The sequence below is a fragment of the Leptinotarsa decemlineata genome, unplaced genomic scaffold, assembly GCF_025532065.1.
Source record: "Leptinotarsa decemlineata unplaced genomic scaffold, Ldec_3_MD MMD2_tig00026330_RagTag_RagTag, whole genome shotgun sequence".
Lineage (NCBI taxonomy): Eukaryota > Metazoa > Arthropoda > Insecta > Coleoptera > Chrysomelidae > Leptinotarsa > Leptinotarsa decemlineata.
The window spans coordinates 5392292-5411986 of NW_027412690.1; the positions used below are offsets into that span (position 1 = coordinate 5392292).

General features: G+C 35.4%; 1 protein-coding gene and 1 pseudogene across 1 annotated transcript in view; both read left to right on the top strand.

Moving 5' to 3' along the window:
- LOC111517305 (uncharacterized) overlaps positions 1–19695 on the top strand; it is a 633122-nt gene that overhangs the window by 52809 nt on the left and 560618 nt on the right.
- On the top strand, positions 3956–4341 carry LOC111517431 (large ribosomal subunit protein uL1-like; annotated as a pseudogene).

The following is a 19695-nucleotide window of genomic DNA, read 5'->3' on the forward strand; positions in this document are numbered from 1 at the left end:
CTTTTCACTTCATCGAAAACAATGTTCAATTTGTGAGAAATACTAAATGAATGAGTATGAGTAGAAATATTGCGAATATTATACTTCCAATATGGACGATCTTATTCAAATCTATTATCAATACACACGCTGTCTAAATTAAAAGGGTATATTTTTCGGAGATATTAATTTTTTGGGAAAGGGAGTTTTTGGCTTTCTACTCCTCCATCATGATACAAAAACTGTGAGAATCTTCCAAAGAAAGGAAGAAAGCTATCAATTTCAATCAATCAATGACACAGGTGGATTCAACCCATTCCGTGATAAAAATTCGTAATTATGAACGAAGTGAGTGTTTTTTCTTATAATGTTATCCGTTTTTGCTACTGAAAAGCCGATAAGGCAAATGTCTTACAGCGAAACATCCGATGTCTAGCAGTGAGGATGACAGTGTTCCATCTTAGTGAAATTTTACTTCTTTCATTTATTATATTTATTTATTTATTCATTTATTTATTTCATACACTATTCTACAGGATGAACCCAATTACAGAATAGGAAGTAACAGTGGCATTTACAAATATGTACTTACATAATATAATTTGTGAATCTATATAAAAGAAATAAATAAAAACAGAACTGTCAGTTAGCTAAGCAATGTCTTTTGATTTGTATAATCTAGCAGTTATATATCTAGGACATGACTAACAGAATTAGAGGTATCGCACATTGTATAAATTGTAGTTTTTTTCATTATATTTGTACACGGAGTGTTGAGATAAAATGTGACACTATTCCTAGATGACCGTCTAGGAACCCAAAAATTCAACATATGTAACAGTTGAGAGCAGGTGATGAAAATGTTTATTACCTTGAATAAAAAAAGAAATGAATAAAATTGTGAGTTACAAGCAATTCATAATAGGGTATTCTTACAGTAGGATACGTGCCTTCGAGATTAAAAGACATATATTTTAGGGAGCGCCTCTGTAGGGCTTCTAGTTAATTTATATGAACCTGATAGTAGGGACTCCATACGACAGATGCATATTCCAGCCTAGATCGAACAAAAGTGAAATACAGTAATTTCAATGTTGAAGCTTTTTCGAAGTCTTTTGTATTTCTAACTAAGAATCCATACATGCGATGAGCTGCTGTTAGAGTAATGTCAATAGGTTTATTGAAAGAGAGGGATGAATCAAAAGTAACACCTAGATCAGTGAGCGTGTCAGGACGCTCCAGAACTTGATTGTTTATGACGTAGTTGTGTAAATTCAGGTTGGTTTTCAGTGAGTAAGACACTACATTACATTTGGATGTGTTGAGAGATAGATTATTCTTTCGACATCATGTAGCAGGGCAGGGTTGGGCGAGAAATTTGCAATCATTAGAACATGTTATATTGTGATAGAGTTTCAAGTCATCTGCGTATAAAAGGAAATTGACATCAATCTCAACTCCGATATCATTAATGAACATATTGAATAGTATGGGTCCTAGATTTGATCCTTGTGGCACACCAGATGTGGCTATATATTCGATAGACTTGAAGCCATTGAGTTGGACGTACTGCTTACGGTTGTAAAAATACGATTTGAAGAGGGTAATTAATTCATTGGATAACCCAAAAGTCGCAAGCTTGTTGAGCAGGACACTATAGTCAAGTCTGTCGAACGCTTTAGAAAAATCAGTGTAGTTGACATCAATCTGAGACTGTCAATCAATATCGTCTGCAATACATTGAGTGAGGGTTACAAGATATGTGGTGGTTGAACGTCTTTTCATGAAACCATGTTCATTGGGGGTAATAATGTTGCTGACATGACAATAGATTGTCTTCTCAAGAAGCATCTCAAACACTTCATAAAAGTTGCCTATGATAGAGATGGTCTGTGATTTTGTATCTCACTTTTATCTCATTTTTTGAAAATTGGATAGACTTTCGATATTTTCCATATTGATGATACAGTTGATGTTTTCAGGCATATATTAATTAGAGTTGTTAGTGGTTCAGCCAGAGCTGAGGCACAATCTTTAATAATGAACGCTGGAATATGATCAGGTCCCGCAGTAAATTTAGGCTTTAATTTATTTAGGATATGAAAAACATCTTCAATACCAAAGTTTTTGATTGCTAAGCAGGGAATATCACTACTGTTGTTCGCATGGTCACTTTATGTTCACACTATATAAGAACCACTGAAGAAATCTGCAAAAACATAAAGAATATCTGAGGGATTATCGAGTAGCTTGCCTTCATGTAACATTTTTTCTCCGATTCCATTCGTATGTTTTGATCTGTTGATGAATGACCAAAACTTATTGGCTTTATGGATAATCTCGCTCTCAGTTTTCTGAATGAATTTTTTATAAGCTATTCTAATGGCTGCTTTGATTTCTGCCCGAAGACGTTTGAATTCGTGAAAAGCGTGAATGTCGCCGTTTCTTTTTATTTACACCAAAATTTTGTTTTAGTTCGAATTTTCTTTATCAATGCCAATATATTGTATAGGAAACCTGTGAATGATATCTGGTTCGATCCCATACAAATATTTGGAATTCAAACGGAATAGAAGAAAGTGTTTTTCATATTGAAACTGAATAATACCAGTTTGTTGTATGATTTTCACTACAAAGGGTGTTACAAAAACCGCGACACGATACAACAAGTATCGGCCAGTTCTATTCCATTTTTCATATAATTCAGCGTTCTTATATGAACGCTGTTTGTTTCAAAATATTTTTTTCATTCTAATATGAAAAGAGCTTCTTGAAAAAGGTTTTGTCTTTCAGTTTGTGTCTGTAAGTTACTTCTTTGCATGATCTACACATCTTTGTACAAGCTGTCCGAAAAATAAGGTGAATTTTCATGTTTCTCAATAAATTTACTGATTGATTTGGCTGTTAATTGATGAAGATCCATAGAAATTTTATAAACTACACCTCATGATTTGATCTCCACAAACTTTATTTGAAAAATATATATCACATGTTTCGCTGACACACTTCCATATATTTTAATTTTTCTAATCCATATTACTCATGATGATATTCTGCTGTTCACCATTCTCAAAATTCACATCACATTTTTTATGTACTTTCCAAGACGTAAATATGATTTGCTTAATGTTGATTTTATACAACGCTGGAAATTTAGACTTATCGCGGCATTATGAAAACGTTGTTATGAAACGTCTTTTTCTCATACATGATGGAAATATTCACTATAAAAGTCATAAATTGATGGAGGAGGTGACTGTTTTCGCCCTTGAAGTTGTCTAGAAAGATGCTGATGAAGAACTGAACTGTCTTCGCCAAAAACTTTCAAGAACCCCAGAATTTCGATAGTTTTTCATGTGACTGAAATAATAATTACATTTTTATGTATTCTTTAAATATAATTTCATGTGAAACATTTCTATTCGAAATCTATCACATAGTAATAGTTATAACTGATTGAATAAAGTGATTTTCGTGTAATACAATGTTCACTTATTTGGATGAGAGAAAATATTTATTTTAGAAGGACTTTCTTCCAATTTGTAGCTGAGAAAAACCATCGGCTTTGTCTACACATTTTCAAACAGTTTTTATGCTCCCAAAGAAGTTTCCCACTTTTTGTGTATAATTATTGAGGTGAAAAGCCAAAAAGCTTCTCTTTTTGGGATCCTCTTTTTTGTAGAAATAATCACGAAAAGAGTTCGACTTACTTGGCTCGTCTGATTTCACTGAAACAATGAAAGACAGAGAATTACGTGATGAACTACAGCCGCCCATCGCATCGAAATTCAAGACAATACATCTTGAAATACGAAAAATTTGTGTCGAGAACAGCTTCCTTGTTTAACATCTTCCCGTTATAGGTTTTCCAGATGAATGTGATTTATGTCGATTCACATCCAACGTGGATCGCTACTTTTGAAGTGCTTGCCCATTTCATTGAAAAATAATTTGCCGAATTTACTGTTCACTATAGAATTTGTTTTCTGATTTTTCTTTTCATTCAGTCCTTCGAGGAGAAAAGTAGTGGTTAGGGTTAGTGGCCAATTCCTAAAAGTAAAGATGACGTCTAAGTTGTCTCGTGATACACTTTACGAATGCGTGAATAATGTATTGGAAATCTCCAAAACTTAGAAGAGGAACTTTTTGAAGACTGTGGAAATTCAAATAGGTCTGAAAAACTACGATCCCCAGAAGAAAAAGCGTTTCAGTGGAACCGTCAAATTGAAGTACATACCTCTTTCAAAAATGGCAGGATGTGTCCTTTGAGATCAGCAACATTGTGATGAAGCTAAGGCAAATGGATTACCCTTCATGGACGTGGAAGCCTTGAAGAAACTGAACAGAAACAAAAAACTTGTCAAGCAAGAAACTAGTCTGTCCGGGTCTAAACCCGGTCTAAACAAAGCTGGCAAATTCCCTGGTTTTCTCCCGCATCAAGAGTCGATGACTCAGAAGATTGATGTGGTCAAGGCAACCATCATGTTCCAGACTAAAAAGGTACTTTGTCTTTCTGTTGCTGTTGGGTATGTTGACAAGAATTCCGATGAACTGGTACAAAACGTCCATCTTTTGGTCAATTTTTTGGTTTCGCTATTGAAGAAACAGCTATCGTACAACTAAAGTCTCGCATAAAATTCAAAATTAAAGTCATTCTGTGAGCATTATGAATTACCCCTCTTTTATTCCTATCATTTTTTTCTCTCTCTCTCTCTCTTTTACTACATAGGTACTATAATTTTTGAACATCATATGTTCGATGCATACTTTTAAGTTTTGTATATTGTAAAAGAGTTGAATGGAAGAGTAGGATTTGGCGTGTTGCACACGTTTGTCTCCTGAATTCCGCTCCAGGATTTTACCAAACCCATTGAATTTTCCTGTATGTACCTTCTTTTTTACCTTTGTAAATAAAAGACATTATTATTATTATTGGCAAAACACTTGGTCGTTGCACGTCAAGTCTTCGATGGGACCTCTCCAGAGGCTGTACTTGGCAGGATTGGGGTTTTTATGATTGAACATACGTATTTACTAATGTATAAGAATATATGTTCAAAAAACCTTACCAGAAAAATAGCAAACGGAAAGAAACAAACCACTATAATTTCTCAACCGAAATCATATAACTTACAATAAAACGACGAACGTGCATCCCCATTCAACGAACATCCCTCAAGCGTCTCGACGATAAACTATTTTCGCCCCAATTCAATACCGTCCAACAAAAAAAACTAATATCACTTCCTTTACGGGTGAGAGCTGTTGGCTAACAATCACTCCACAACTTCCACCCTTCAGACAACAATATATCGTTAAGCAATAATTTTTATCCGATTGCATGCTTTGTAGAAGAACTTAATAGAAAATTGATGATCAATTTCCTGCGGACCATAAATCAATATCGTAAGTCTTACATGAACCATCGCTTAGCTTTAATAAACTTCCGAGAAAGTATGTCTAGCTCCGGTTCGGGTTGCATGACAGAGAAAATTACTGGAACTGATAGTCATTGTTTGAGAATTTTCAGAAGAATAATTGAGTGACAAGAAATGAGGCAGTGTTTGCTTCTTCGTACTACTGTAGAGACTACCCAATGGTGTATTAAAAAAATGCTATACAATAGCATTATCGGGCGTCACAATAATTTATTGTGACACCCTAAGATGCTATTGTACGACTATAGCGGAACACGTGTTGCTTGCGGTTTTGTAAACTTTCAAGTTGAAATCTCACATTGGAGCGTGTTTCTTGAATACAGTATCATGACGCCTGAATATGCTGTTTCATAGCGTAACACGTGTCACGGTTTTGTAAACTTACAAGAAGAAATCTGACATTGAAGTGTGTTTTTTCAATAGGTTTTAATAGATTTTCATCAAGTATCGGACAGTTTTGTCATACCGCCTGATGGGTTATGTTGGAACATGTTTATTTAAAAAGATCGAGAATAATGTATTTGAATTTTGGGTATCACACTTTTTTTGAGAAACAGGTCTATTTGGTGAGAATGTATATCATTATTACAGAATGAAAATTGAAATCCACTTCAAGAGGAATACTTCTTCACGATAGCATACCTAGAGCAAGCGTATGGAGCGTATGAAATAACCCAATATTGTCATTGGTCCATTTCTGTTTTTTTGTTTGTTATGAATAATAAGAGTCTGGAAAAACCTAAATCTGTTTTAAAATATGTTTTTCTGTTATTCAGCTGTTGCCCCTATACGCACGACAACTCTCAGAAGTCTTACCTTTCAACGTATGATTCCTAAGACATCCATGAATTCAATAGTCATAATTCACTTATTGAGACACAAATATAAATCGAAACACAGCCTAACATTCTACATACTACACAATAAAATACACATTTCTAGAAAATGATCAAACTATACTAAAACCAATAATGATTGAGAGTAGAAGCAAGCCCAGTTGACAGCAAATCGGAGGCGTGCTTATTAATTTTTGAGAGGGTTAAGAATGAAAGAAAAATTCTTAGTACAATTAGTTAAAATATTCATACACATTTTTTATTTATTTCATTAAAACTTTGCAATATCGTAATTTACCTAATCGTTGTAGTCATTAGGTGGGACTTATGAAATATATATATATATATATATATATATATATATATATATATATATTTCATATATATATATATATATATATATATATATATATATATATATATATATATATATATATATATATATATATATATATATATATATATATATATATATATATATTTATATATATATATATATATATATATATATATATATATATATATATATATATATATATATATATATATATATATATATAGATACAGAGATATATATATTATTGAGTGTGTATGATATAAATCAAAAGGAGGAAATCGTGGACATGACACTCAAGAAATATGGAGGCAAACCGCGGACACGTGTTTCTGGCTATTGGCCTCATCAGCGCGGTGCAGCCAATTGCAAAGGTGGACAACAACTGGTTACCAAAAATGGAAAAAAAAAACATCACATATACACGGTGTCACCAACAGGAGCCAACCGCACATTTGTGGTTTCAATTAGAAGACCCAGCATTCCCAGGCATCATCTAACATATATATATATATATATATATATATATATATATATATGTTGCTGTTGTTACCGCTATCATCAAAGTGAATTATGATTGGTTCAATATTGTATTCAATACGGTTGTCTACGTCCCACATTTTTTGCTCCTCTTTTAAAACATGCTGCATGCATTTCTTCCAGTCTTCTACAGAAACAGTTCGAATAGCTTCTTGTAGGTGATGTTGCACGTTCACTAATTTAAATGTTCTGTTTTCTCGTGCCACATATCTTTTTACTTGCGCCCAGATTAATTCTATTGGGTTTAATTCGCAGTGGTATGGTGGTAACCTTAAAACTGTAATTCCACGACTTAACGCCATTTCATCCACTGCGAATTTTTTATATTTGTCTGTGCGTAATTTTGTTAGCTGAAGTAGTTCTGCCTTTAAACTATCTTTGTTATATTGGATGTTCTTATTAATTAACCATTCTTGAATTGCTGCTTTTTTCCATGATTGTTTCGGTAATGGTTCTAAATGTCGACTATGGTATGGGGCATTGTCCATGACGATGACAGACCCAGGTTCCACAAGTTGAATGATGCCTTCAAACCATTTTTCAAACACCTCCGCATTCATCTCTTCATGATAGTCGCCTGTTTTCTTAGATTTAAATATTAATTCACCATTTGGTAAAAATTCACTGTCGCTTCCTATATGCGTAACTATCAGACGACTACCTTTTCCAGATGGCTGTTTTAACCCAACTGACAAACCTTCAATAAAGGCTTGTCGTGCACTTGTTATATTACCATCCTGCCATACTTTTTTGACCGTATGTCCTTGGTTAACCCATGTCTCGTCCATGAAGTACAATTTTTTTTGAGCTTCCGAAATTCGTCAATTTTTCTTAGATAGTTTTTTCTCCATGCTATTATTTTTTGACGTTCAATGAGAATGCTTTTCCTGCCAACTTTTCCGTACGTAAATTTCATTTCGTGTACAAGTTTCCTAAAAGTTTCTTTATTAATTTTTGGGACCAATTCATGATCGCTAAGTGCCTTCAGAACTATTTGTAGTGTGGGCAGCTCATTTCTGAAAAAGAAACTGTGAATAGTTCTGCGTATACTGGTTTTGGCGTCTTCATCAACTGTGTTTTTTTTTCGTCCGCTACTAGTTCTTGGCGTTTATACGTCCCCATGAATTTCTGCTTCTCTTAGTATTTTGTAAATCGATGATTTTGGTACACCGGTATAATCAGAGCACATATCAACTAATTCTTCCTTTGTAATTGTGGAACTTAATGATGTAGAAATGCCCAGTTGGTTATTCGGAGGTACACACGTAGAATTACAGCACATATGCACAAAGTCATCTTTTGATCTCTTTCAAGACAGTGAAATACTCGCAGTACAATTTGTTTTTCTCTTACTCCGACAGTTTTACCTTTTTCGACGTGGAAGGCCCGACCATGTCTCCCATTTTTTGAGTAGTTTGAGAACGGTGTGGAAATATAATTATTAGCACTATTATTTTCACCAATTGTTATCACAACACGTCGATTGCTGACTAACTTAACTGTAAAACGTACAATTCACAAACCAATGATACGCTCATGGCTGCAAGTACATTAGTGAGGACTGCAACGATGAGATGGAAGTTACGGTTAAGTGACAAAGACAGAAATATCGTTGCGTACAGCGTTGCCACTAGTTGTAATAAATATCTAACACTATACAGAAAATAATGAATTTTAACTGATCAGTAATCAGGAAATGTATAAGTATTACTCATTACAAGCTCATTACTGATTTTTGTCATAAATAATACCTTTTAATTGTACTAGTATTGTGTATTATCTATAATTTGCCACAACCTACAACTCTACTGCTTACTATATTTTGATTCTGCTATAAACTGGTAACGTAAAATTTAGATATGACAACGCGCTTTACTTTCAATCATTATTGGTTTTACTATAGAGAAACTCCAACACGAAGGATATTACCTGATGTAACCCAAATACAGGCTAATTTGAAGAGACATCCAGAAAACAAGAGAGAACAGATACCTGCACTAAGATGTTCTAACCGTATAAAAACACAAACAAGAAAATGAATTGTTCAGATCAGTTCAGTATTCAGTACAGCCTGCTATCGAAAGCGCTCTCATATAATAAGTAAAAGTTATTGAAGCTTCAAATCCTTCTTGTTAAGAATTGGTAATGCATTATAAATGCAGCAACATTGATCTCTCAGTTTGTTTTTTTACGTACGGGAATAAAAATAAATAATTCGGTGCCAAGTCAGGAACATACGGCGGATGAGTCATCAAATCGATGTTTTGGGTTCTCAAAAATGCAGTGGTTTGAGCCGATGTCTGAGAGCTCGCATTGTCGTGGTGAAGAGTGATCCGTCTTCGGCGGTTGGTTTTCCTGATTTCTTGGAAGACAATTGGCAAACAAATGGTTGTGCACCACTCAGAATTGACTGTTCTGCGTTGTTCTAGTAATACGGTTGCGACGTGTCCAGTTTTTCCAAAAATACAGGCGACTATTTGCTTGGAAGTGCTTCGTGCGCGAACAACTTTTGTTGGATTTGGTTCATCTTGAAACAATCATACAGTCGACTGCTGTTTACTTTCGGGCTCATACGCGTAAATCCACGATTCATCACCTGTCATGATGCTATAGACGTGTTTCGAAGCACCGCGCGATCGTATTTTTTGAGCATTTCCTTCGACCAATCGACACGGGCCATTTTTGAGCGATTGACAAATTGTGTGGGATCCAACGCGACCAAATTTTTTTGACATTCAAATGTTTATGCAATATTGAATGTATGCTGGTCCCACTAATGCCTGAGGTTTGCCTCAATCTCACGATAGGTCACATGACGATCTTGCAATATCAGTTCGCGCACAACATCAATGGTTTTCGGAACAACAACTGATTTTGGACGACCTTCACGGAATTCGCGTTGGAGTGAACTACGACCACGATTGAATTCACCATGCCATCGATAAACACTGGTCTTTGATGGAGCTTCATCGCCAAAAATTGAATTAAGTTCATCCATGCACTGTTGCTGAGTTAATCCACGTCGAAAGTTGTAAAAAATAATCGTACGAAAATGTTCACGATTTAATTGCATCTTTGGGCCGAGATGAATCTTTTAAGTTACTGTAAACAACACAAATAGCGCACGTATGTCAAACTGTTCTGAGTTCATATAAGCTCAAAAATGTCCAACTTTACGATAGAGCCGTCCGGCCCAGATTGCAACACTAGGGTTGCCAAATCTCCTACCACATCTACCAATTTATAGATTATATTCAACAATACAACCTCATTTCACACTCTATTGAATTGGATACGATCTGCTTGGAAGTTAAAATGAATCAGACATTCATGATAAAAAATCCTGACCTGTATGTCGAAACTCTCTGATACATGAAGTAACTATAGGTTGTGAGTTATTCGAAGTTCTGGTAAAGTGGTATGTCTCGACCGCAAGTCTAATATTTACAAAAGCAGTCACAATGCACCTAACTGAACTGCCAGTATTTACCTGGTTCTTTCTGTGGATTTTATTACGACATTGGTATTCATGCAAGACAAATATTTGACGGAACATTTTGTGTCCATTGGAAACTCGCTTCTAATATGCATGAAGTGAGTTCATAGTTCAAGTAATACGAGAGAACCAAGCTGAATACAAGTTCGGGATATTTTCTATTTATATCTTTTTGTATGTGCTTTATAGAAATATTGGAATGGTTGTTCTGAAATTCATAGTTTTTTTTAGTTGTAGTGATTTTCGTGACTTTGTTTATGCCGCTCAGATTTACCAGAAAAGTTAATTGAAATAAGCAAGCATCCCATCACCGTTAAAGCTGTCTATCATATATGAACCATCAATTAGGAGCCCTCCAGAATAAAAAAAGCTTATCAGAAATATTAGGATGTGTCAGATTAAGGTATGGTGGCTTAATTTCGAGGTAAAAAAGTACAATTATCAAAATCTGACAATCTGAGCGTGAAGTATCATACTCTTTTCACCTCAAAATTGACAGCAATTCGCACGTTTTCCTGGAAACACATACCTAATATCCAGAAAAAATTATCGTTTATGCAGGAATATTGGGAAACCATATTGTTGGACCTCTATTTATTGATAAAAATTCAACAGGAGGACTGTATTTAAATATGCTGGAAACTACTGTTGACCCTCTCATCACTGAATTCGTCGAAGCGAATCCAAATGAATTTGATATGGATTTTGTATTCCAACAAGATGAAGCACCACCACATTACTCCAGATAAGTAAGAAACTATTTGGATACTCCTTTTGCCGGTCCTTGGATTGAGCATCGAGGTCCTACAGAATGGCCAGGCCGCTCGCCATATTTGACATCTTTAAACTTTTTTATTTTGCTATTTGAAGCAAAAGCTGTTCGAAACTGAAGCTGCCTCAATAATGGATATACGGAAGAGAATAATAAATATTTGTAGAGATATTGACGTTACTGTTTTCGAAAATGTTCAGCGTGAAATATCGGATAGGCTATTCATATGTCAAGAAGTTCAAGGCATTTTGTGAACTAACCTCAAGCTTATCACCTCATATTATGTAGTTAAATTTCAATATATTCAGGCAATTATTAAAAGTTTCGCCATTTTGTAGTAGTTGAAGATATTTACATAATATTCTAGGGTTGTGAAGCATTTGTCAGGAGCTTCAAAAGGATATATCACAAGACCCCCCATTCCATTTATTTTTTTTTCTCATATGGCACCCAGTCGCCATTTCGAAAGTTTCATCTGTCAATTTCACTTCAAAATAAAGTATACATGCATTAATTTTATTAAACCAAATTTCAATTTTTTGAGTTGACCTGTTCAGAAAATAAAGGGGGGGGGTGAGACATTAAAGAAATGCACTGTATAAGCTTGTATACTCAAATAGTTGTATATATTTCCATTTACGTCATTCTTGAAGCTCTCGAATCACCTACGGAGGAATATCTAAACACAACTAATTCTCGCACAGTCCGGAAGCAAATGTTCGAAACATAAACTATCATTCGAGCGAAACTCATATTCATCGCTTGTAGCACCAGTTGTAGAATTGATAATTAATATATGAAACGATACGAGGGCCGGATCAGATTCCCAATTATCAGCCGATTGAGCTGTTCCCAACTTCGTGATGCAGCACGTGAACTATGAACTCACTTGCTAATTAAAACAGTTATGGCGACGAACGCCATCAAATCTCGACATAACCAACATAAAGTATCTCAAATTGGATAAAGCATAATCCTCCCAGAACCAGCATCGATTCTGGGTGGGGAAATTGCTGTGGAAATGAGTTTGCAGCTCGATCCGTAGTCGAGCTGAAATTGGCTGTCACTTCGTTATTAATTTCTTGAGGAGTTACATGACTAGACAAAAAAAAAATTAATTGAAATCGGTAAATTACATGCATATACTCGAGGTGTTGGATTTCATTTCGATAGATGCGAATATTGCCCCAATGATAATCACTAGGCATTAGTCTGAAAGTTCATTAATGTTGAAAATATGAGCTCCAACTGAAAGATCAGAAGTTCATTTTTGTTCAATATATCTGCTGGAATTTCGAGATCAAATCGTCGTGAAAATTTTCACATCCACTAGAGAGTGCGTTTTTTAGTGTTTCTTCATAAGAATACATCCCACCTGGAACTGAACAAAGAAGTATTGAATAAACAAAGTCGGAAACTGGAAACGAATCTTTTGAGAATTTATATTCAATGAAAATGACCAAATTTATCAAAGTGAACCAACCAAATGTCACATCAATCAGAGGAGGAGTATAGCGTCAACATAAAAATGGTATTTTATCTCAACAAATATACTCGTATATGTGGAATAAACTTCCTGGGAATGTTTTTCCAAATGGATTCAATCTCTAGCGATTCAAATCTAATGTGAATCGCTACTTTCGCACAGGCACGCCTCTCATAGCGCCTTAAGGATTTTCTTTTAGTGCTTATATTTTGTGCTTGAAAAAATATCAGTTACTCCGCTGCATATCATTTGCAGCAAGAGTTGAATAACTGTGTATTATCCTTGTTAAAAAACTCACTAGGAATCTTCACTTGGAAAAGGTTCCAAAGAAAACTAGTCTCCCCCTATCATCATGTTGTAAGATCTGTCGAAAATATTGGTGCTTAGAGCAGAATGGAATGTTTGTGAGGCCAATGTTGATGTACAGAGCAATTGCTTGGTGGCAAAAATCTTTACGGCTCAAGCAGAACCCACTTCTTGTATTGGTATAGATATGTGGATGACGTTTTGGTACGGCCTGTGGGCCGCATTTGGCCCTCGGATGTATCTTTGACACGACTGGGTGGCTGTTCTACAGGGGAGCCTGAAAAGGCAGACCACGTGATTGATAGATGCATGAATGGGGAAAGAATTGGTTGAAGAGAGTGGAAGGAGAGGTAGGTAGGTAGGTAGGTCTAAAGTGACTGGGTCTATTCGAACCTCCACCGCAACCTATGAGGGTTTATTGTGGCTCACACCTATTCACACACGGCCAAATGAATCCAGCTTCTTAAAGAAGCTGATTAGTTTGTATGGTAAGTGATCTTTCAGGGCAGATGGTGGGAGTACGAATCTGCCGAACTCAAAGAACCTATCGGGGCAGGCACAAAGTATATGCTCTGCAGTTTCATCATTTTCCAGATAGAGGCGACACACACTGTCTTGCGACAGTTCGAGTCTCTGCATGTGATGATTCAAATGACAGTGAACTGTAAGAAGGCCCGTTAGACATCGTAGTTCATTCCTACTGTAGTCCAACAACTGTTTGGTATCAAGCTTCGAAGGGTGAATAAACGCCTTGGAGTAAGCCAATCCTGGAAGATTCTGCCATAACTCTGTCCATAACTCTAATTGTTTGGCAAAGCCCAAAGCGATGCCAATGACAGGTTCTGGTCCAATGAAGCCGCTAGCAGCACCCTCCTTTGCAAGAGAGTCAGCAGCTTCATTGCCTTCCAGGCCAGTATGGCCAGGAATCCAGACCAGAGACAATCTGTTTGGTCTTCATATCGAGGAGAGTCTTTTTGGGCAGTTTTCTACCAATTTAGACGTTGCTCGGTAGTAGCCAAGAGCTCCCAACGTCGCTTGACTGTCCGAGAATATTTTTATTGATTTGTGAGTGAGGTTGGATTTATCCAATCTCTCCACACACAATTCAATAGCGTAAAATTTCGCTTGAAATACAGTCGCATAAGTTCCTAGGCAGGTAGATAACTATGTCCTGGGTCTGCGAATGAAAACACCTGCACCACAACCGGAAGGTGTTTTTGATCCATCTGTAAACCAACAACTATCTGCTCTTAATATTTCCTTCTCCGGCAGGATCCAGTCCTCTCTACTCGGGAATAGTACTTTATAAGGCAGTTCGTAGTTGACAGTTGGAGGCATAAAGTCAGAGGTCACTTCCAGAATGCTGTGACTTCCAATGTCAACAAACAGTCTGTTGCACTCTGCATTGAATTGATTTGTGCAATTGGCAATGTGCACTAGTCTGTATGCAGTCTATCTAGCCTCTCCTTTCAGCAAAAAGTGGAGAGGAGGTAGATCTAGAAGGATCTCTATGGCCGCTGACGGTGTGGTACTGATAGCCAGACAAGCCTGTCTCTGTAAGCCAGATAGCTTCGCTTGGGCCGTTTTCTGTAAAGCCTTTGGCCACCAAGCAATTGCACCATAAGTGATCATTGGTCTGACAATCCTCACATAAATGCAATGGATTTGTTTGGTACCTAAGCCCCAAGTTTCACCACAAATCCTTCGACATGGCACTAGATAGGTGGCTGATGCCTGATGTAAGGCCTACGGGCTAGGGCATCAAAGGCAATGGCGTTATTCATGTCCTGAGGTATATATTGGTCAAACTGGCAGAAAATAATTTTGAGAGTTAAACAGAGTAACCTAATGAAATAATTCGATAATTCGAAATTCATAATAAAAAATATCAGATAATTATTAATGCGTTGAACACCTTTTATCCATCTATATGGAAGTCTCAGTCAGAAAGAGATAAAGTTGTTTTTTTTTTTCAAAAAATGTTAATTATCAATGAAACACAATAAATTCCACATTTCGCCAATTTCTCTGTGTGACTGTAGATCAAATGCTACACTGATACTTATATTCAAAGTTTCATAGTGGTACAAGATTAGACATGAAAATAATTACAACTCAGTATGCTATACTACGTATTTGAATATACAAATGATATTCATTCGGTTGTTTCTCTTCATGGAACTTCATGGAAAAATTAATACCGGCTCCTCCACCAATTACTTTAATGTTTAATTTTCTGTTATACAGTCGAACACATTTTAATTGATAGAGAAGCAAATTAAATTCCCACTTCATAATAACAGTTCCCATTGCCAATGAACTGGCACGATCCCAAAAACCAACATCCCTTTCAGAGCTACCGAAGCGCAACTTTTCGAAAAACAACAAATCCAGTTCACTTCACTCGCCAACATTTACTGAGATATATTTTTAATTCCAACATACCCACTGATTAAACCAGTTGCTACCCGAGCGCAGATTTCCTTTATCCGTTACTTCTCGATTAATATTTCGAGCCATTGTTAGCCCATCTGTGAATCAGAGTTGCAATAAAGGAAGCTCTGAGCACTCTGAGTAATATGCATGTAGTATGCATGTTAGTATGAATGCAGGTAGAGGCAACATGTAGCCACGATCTCGTTGATTATCTGACCACCCATAAAGCGGTTGCTTTGCTCTTAGTAGCATCAGGAGCCGGTATTGTGTGAGATTGCTATTATTAGTCCAGGCAAAATAAACATTTCAATTCACTTTGTTTTACCGACCGTATTTTAATTGGAGAACTGTTCTTTAGGTGATTCAATCCATATGGAAATGAAATTAGATGAAATATTCATTCGTTTTCATTCAAATAAACAATAACATACGTTTCGACATTTCTGTCATTTCTCAAAAATTATGAAATCACAAACATAAAAATGTGAATAGATCAATTCCACTTACAGTTAATTTTGAAAATTGCATTATTTTAATGACGTTATCGTGAAGATAAAGTGTTTAATGAACAAAAAACTTGATTTGTGGATTGCGTTTTTATATAGGAATTCGGAAAGTGAGACGCAAAACTTTGTGTCCAGACTGCATGGGGAAGGTTAGCCCATGTTCATCAAATTGTTACAAATATGACTTACTCATTGTCGGAGAGTGAAGAGTGAACATTTAGTAATTAATTTTGGATACATTTTCTTCTTGAAGTTGTCGGGACTGGTGATAGGTGAATTATGAATCAGTCGGACACAGCATTTACAAAATTCATCAATAACACCAACAAAACAAAAAATAGGAATAACAGTGTAACCTCGTGGCGAGGAGAATCGAAATTAGTATTAGTTCCCGGCCGAAATCTCAGAATCGAATGAATGCATCGGCTAAGAAATGTGTTGGAAGTAACTTTGTCACTGAAAATGGTCGAGTCATAAATATAGTCAAGAAAGCTCAACCACTTGGGCCCTTGTCTTAATTCATAAAAGTGTTAACAATGAGTACCTACTCGAAACATTCCAAATGGTTTCGTTCTAAATATTCATCTATTTTCTTCGGCAATAAACTTTCTCTTCAAGATAAAAGTGCATTTCAATGATAGGCAATGAATAAAAAACAAAAATGCTAAGTAAAAACTAAAATAAAAGAATTAACATAAAAAACCCAAGCAGATGGATATTTTGGACGATTGCCCGATAATAGAGTTATGAAAAGTTAATTTCCTAACAAGAATTCATAATGCAAAAACAAAAATTAATAAATGAAATGTTTCAAAACTGAATAGTTGAAGGAAAAACCCTACAAAATTATTTTATTCATTGCTAGTTTCTCAGGAATAGGTTAACCGATTTTCAAGAGAAGTATCGGATGAAAAATTAAAATAACTATCAAACGAGTTGATAGGTGCAGGAGTGCATATTTCGTAATCTCTATGTTTGAAATAGTTATCTCTCAGAAATGGTGATTCGTAAAAAAAAGAATGAGAGCAATTTGTGCAAATAATTTTCACGATGCCTCTTACCGTTAACGAAAAAAATGCAAAAATTTTCGACTTTCAACGAATTATTCAGTACAATTGACAAAAAATTTTGATTTTCCACCTATTACAGTGTATTTGAAAACTGTACTTACCAATTATCAGCTTCATGCGAATTATTGTGAGCTCACCACTCTGTTTAGGTCATCTTCACTGGACTATATAGTCCAGTTTGAATGCTGCCCGACTTTTTCCTGTGTCTGTGTTTTTCACCTTCTTTTTCTTTTGAGTCCATTGTATTTTCTTGTATGTCGGACAATTGTTTGTTTTGTGGTGACATGTTTTTTCGAAAGTCTGTATAAAAGCCAAGGTCGTTGCTAACACAATGTGTTGAGTTTTCTGTGTATGTTAGATTTTGCTCCATTTTTTGGGTAATTTAACTGCGCTGCTACCAGCTGATTGCAGGTTATCACCAACGCTGATACAGGGTGACTCGTGATTAGTTAGGAATATGAATTGATGTTACAACTCCTGAAAAATTACACACTTCGTATTCATGCCGAGTGACCACTAGTTTTTGATGGAATTGAATCAATATCATTCAAAACAATCGATTTACAAAACTGGTTGCTTGAAAGTTTCATATTCAGAGAAAGAACAGAAAGTAAAGGAATATTTAAATTATTTTTAGGATTCTCTTCAGTTACAATCGGAATGTTCTATGGCCGGCCCATGAATACGCTAATCGAGAGAATATTAAAGACTCGCATAATAATAATAATAAATAATAATTTTTCATTATTTCCTTGTTAAAAAGTACATTGTTATACGTACAGTGACAAGGAAAACGTTTGAGGGTAGGACATGTTACAGAGTATAATGTTTGTAGTAATCAATACTCTAAAAATGATACGTATAGGTATATACATATAATTACTTGTTTGGCTTAGATTATGTGAAAAAATAACTATAAATAAATGAAAGTCAATTTTATCACATAGTTGTGATATTTTGTCATTAAAATATAAAAAAACAGTTTAAAATTCGTCAAGTGTGTAGCAATTTTTTTCAATAAGTGCCTTTTTCAGTCTTGATTTAAAAATGTTGAGATTTGGTGATATTTTAATTGATTCTTCTAATTTATTAAACATTTTTGTTCCAAGATAAAGAAAACTTTTCTGATAAAGAGTTGTTCTATGAATATCGGGCATCAGTTTGCCTCTAGAACGAGTTGGATAATTATGTTGCTGGAAAGGTGTATTATGCTTGTTTCTATAAACGTATATACACAATTCATAAATATAGAGACCTGCAACAGTTAGTATCTTGAGATTTTTAAAAGCATTTCTACATGATTCTCTCCAACCAATACCGGCAATGATTCTTACTGCATATTTTTGAAAAATAAATATTCTTTCAGCAGCAGATCCGGTACCCCAATTCAAAATTCCATATCTCAAGTGGCAGTTTATAGTCGCATAGTATAAGCTCAGTAAAATCTCTTTACTACAAAAATTAGCCATGAATCTCAGAGCATAGTAGTTTTTTCTCAATTTAATACAGAGGGTCTCAATATGAGGAGTCCGTGTGAGTTTGTAGTCCAAGGTGACGCCTAACATTTTTGTAGAAGTACAAGATTCAATTGGCAGTTCCCCATTTTCATGGATAACAAAATGTTCGGGCCAGTTACTAATTGTGAACTTCATCATCACAGTTTTAGATGTATTGAGTGTTAAGTGATTGTTTTCTGCCCATATGTTTACTTGTTTATGTATATCCTGTGTTCTTTCCTGTAGGGTCGTTACATCAATTTCCTTCACTATGAAATTTGTGTCATCTGCATACGCTACTGTGTGAATAGTTGACAATCCTTCAAAATATTCCATCAGGTCATTTGCATATATCAAAAATAGTATAGGTCCAACGATTGATCCCAGTGGAACACCCTGCCTAATGGTTACCAACTGACTGAGAGTGTTTCCAACACTGCACGTTGCCCTCTGTTTTCCAGGTAGGATTCCATTAAATCTAGGGCAACTCCTCTTACACCATATTTTTCCAATTCCCCTAATAGCAGGTCATGATTAACGCAATCGAAAGCTCTGGAGAAGTCTATGAACAATCCGCAAATATGGAATTTACCATCAAGATCATTAACCACATGCTCATTGAACTCATAAACTGCTGTTTCTGTACTTTTGTTCTTTGTGAAACCGTGAAAAAAGGTTATTTATTGTGAAGAAAGACATTAATTGATTTTTTAAATTTAGTTCAAAAATCTTGGAAATACTTGAGAGTAAGCTAATTCCTCTGTAGTTTTCATAGAGGTTTCTATCCTCTTTTTTATAAATTGGTGTTACTTTGGCTAGTTTAAGACTATCCGGAAAAATTCCATTTTCAGTAGACAAGTTTATGATATACGTCATTGGGCTGCAAAGTTCATAAGAACAGTTTTTCAATAAATTGTTTGATATCTCATCGTAACCACTCGCGTTTGAATGCTTTAAGCTCTTTATCAATTCTATAATTTCGGGTTCCGTTAGGGGACGC